Source organism: Etheostoma spectabile, chromosome 12 (assembly GCF_008692095.1).
Source record: "Etheostoma spectabile isolate EspeVRDwgs_2016 chromosome 12, UIUC_Espe_1.0, whole genome shotgun sequence".
Classification (NCBI taxonomy): Eukaryota; Metazoa; Chordata; class Actinopteri; order Perciformes; family Percidae; genus Etheostoma; species Etheostoma spectabile.
The window spans coordinates 30,446,664-30,449,479 of record NC_045744.1 but is presented as its reverse complement, the minus strand read 5'-3'; the positions used below and the strand labels follow the sequence as shown (position 1 = coordinate 30,449,479).

Below are 2,816 nucleotides of genomic sequence, written 5' to 3'. Positions count from 1 at the left end.
GAGGTGTTTAGGGCCCAGCACAATAACTTCAGTTTTGTCTGAGTTTAACATCAGAAATGTAGGTCATTGATTAATGATTAATTAATTATTATTATTGGGTGTCATCTGCTTAACAATTAAAGTTATTTGAGTGTTTCCTAATTATATTGTCTCGAGGAAGCATAAATAAGGATAATATAATTGGTCCAAGCACTGAGCCTAGGGGAACCATAGAGGATTTATTGTTAACATTAACAAATTAGGTTGATCCGATAAATAGGACTTAAACCTGCTTAGTGCAATTCCTTTAATGCCAACTAAATGTTCCAGTTTCTGTAACACTATGATCAATGGTGTTGAATGCAGCGCTAAGATCTAGCAAAGCAAGTATGGGGACAAGTCCTTCGTCTGAAGCAGAAGGTTGTTCACTCAAGCACTCATAACTCTCTCCTTTCAGCAACTTTTTCACTAAAGTAATTAACATTTAGGATTTAAGATTAATCATCTGGGTGCCTGGTTAGCTCACCTGGTAGAGCGCTCTCCCACATATAGAGGTTTACACCTCAATGCAGGTTTGACTCCGACCTGCAGCCCTTTGCTGCATGTCTCTACCCCTCTCTCTCCCCTTTCATGTCTTCAGCTGTCCTATAAAAATAAAAAGGCCTAAAATAATCTTTAAAATACACTCATTACTCGTGCTGATTAATGGGGCTCAGTGGGCAGAATTGCATCTCTAAGACATAGGGTGACCAGAAGTCCCGAAAAATTCGGGACAGTCCTGAAATCCAAGCAATGTTCCCAAATCCTGCCCTAATTGTCCCGAAGATTAGAGCAACGTCTCAAGAGCACACTCTTGAGTAGTTATAGTCTGATACAACATTATTGAATGGAGACCCCATAACCACTTCCTTTAAATTTTGGAACACGTACAAACACTAATCTGAAAAGGAAAACTAACAATGAACACCATCCATCTTCGACCGCTTATCCGGTGTCGGGTCGCGGGGGCAGCAGCTCCAGTAGGAGGCCTATCGGCCCGAACCTCCTTTCCAGCACCTTGGAGTAGAATTTACCAGGAGGTGGAGAGTGTGATACCCCTGTAATTGGCACACACCTCTGGTCCCCCCTTTTGAAGAGGGAACCACCACCCCAGTCTGCCACTCCTTCGGCACTGTCCCAGACTTCACGCAATGTGGAAGGCGTGTCAACCAAGACAGCCCCTCCACACCCAGAACCTTCAGCATTTCTGGAGGATCTCATCAATCCCTGGGGCTTTGCCGCTGTGGAGTTGTTTGACTACCTCAGCGACCTCCACCAGGAAATTGACGATAATCCCATCATCCTCCAGCTCTGCCTCCAACAGAGACGTGTCAGCTGGATTTAGGAGTTCCTCAAAGTGCTCCTTCCACTGCTCTATTACCTCCAGTTGAGGTCAACAACGTCCCATCCTTACAGTATACAGCTGGATGAGTCCCCGCTTCCCCTCCTGAGGTGCGAACGGTTTCCAGAAGCACCTTGGTGCCGACCGAAAGTCCTTCTCCATGTCTTCTCCGAACTTTCCCACACCCGCTGCTTTGCTCCTGCCACGGCAGAGGTGCAGCCCTTCGGGCCCGTCGGTACCTTGCAACTGCGTCCGGAGTCCTCTGGGTAAACATATCCCGGAAGGACTCCTTCTTCAGTGGAGGCTTCCCTGACCACCGGTGTCCACCAGGTTGTTCGTGGGTTACCGCCCCTTGAAGCACCTAAGACCCTAAGACCACAGCTCCCCGCCGCAGCTTCGCAATGGAAACTTTGAACATTGTCCACTCAGGTTCAATGCCCCCAGCCTCCACAGGGATGCCGAAAAGCTCCGCCAGAGGTGTGAGTTGAAAGTCCGTCGGACAGGGGCCTCCTCCAGACGTTCCAATTTACCCGCACTAGCGTTTGGGCTTACAGGTCTGTCCAGAGTCCTCCCCCACCCCTGACACCACTCACGACCAGATGGTGATCAGTTTACGCTCTGCCCTCTCTTCACCCGAGTGTCCAAAACATACGGCCTCAGATCAGATGAAACGATTATAAAATCATCATTGATCCCCAGCAGAACTATGGAGTCCCCTACTGGAGCCCCATACAGGACTCCATTCAAGGTCTCCAAGAAGGCCGAATACTCTGAACTCCTGTTTGGTGCTATGCACAAACAACGTCAGAGTTTTCCCCCCATCACCCGCAGGCGTAGGAGGCGACCCTCTCGTCCACGGGGTAAATCCAACGCAGCGGCGCTCAGCGGGGGCTTGTGAGTATCCCCACACACCCGGCGCCTCACACCCTGGGCAACTCCGGAGTAGGACAGAGTCCAACCCTATCCAGGAGTACGGTTCCAGAACCGAGACTGTGCGTAGAGGTAAGCCCCACCAGATCTAACTGGTAACGCTCCACCTCCCGCACAAGTTCCGGCTCCTTCCCCCACAGAGAGGTGAGTTCCACGTCCCCAGAGCCAGCCTCTGCCGCCCGGGTCTGGTCCGTCGAGGCCCCTGACCTTCGCCGCCACCCATATTGCAGCGCACCCGACCCAGCGGTTCCCCCCCAGGTGGTGAGCCCATGGGAGGAGATGAGGTGCCACGTAGCTTTTCGGGTGTGCCGACCGGGCTCGTGGCAAACCGGCCACCAGGCGCTCGCTGACGAGCCCGCCGTCTGGGCTGGCTCCAGACGAGGGCGGGCCTCCTCGGGCAGGGTACTCCCTCTCTTCTCGGTCTCTCATAGGGGTTTTGAACCATCTTTCGTCTGGCCCCTCACCTGAGACCACTTTGCCATGGGAGACCTACCAGGAGCACAAACCCAGACACACAGCCCTCCAG

The 2,816-nt window shown here is 52.0% G+C and overlaps 1 protein-coding gene across 1 annotated transcript in view; it reads left to right on the top strand.

The window, feature by feature from the left end:
- The window catches only part of LOC116699831 (potassium voltage-gated channel subfamily H member 6), a 142,747-nt gene that overhangs the window by 135,890 nt on the left and 4,041 nt on the right, over nt 1-2,816 (top strand). The window lies entirely within an intron of this gene.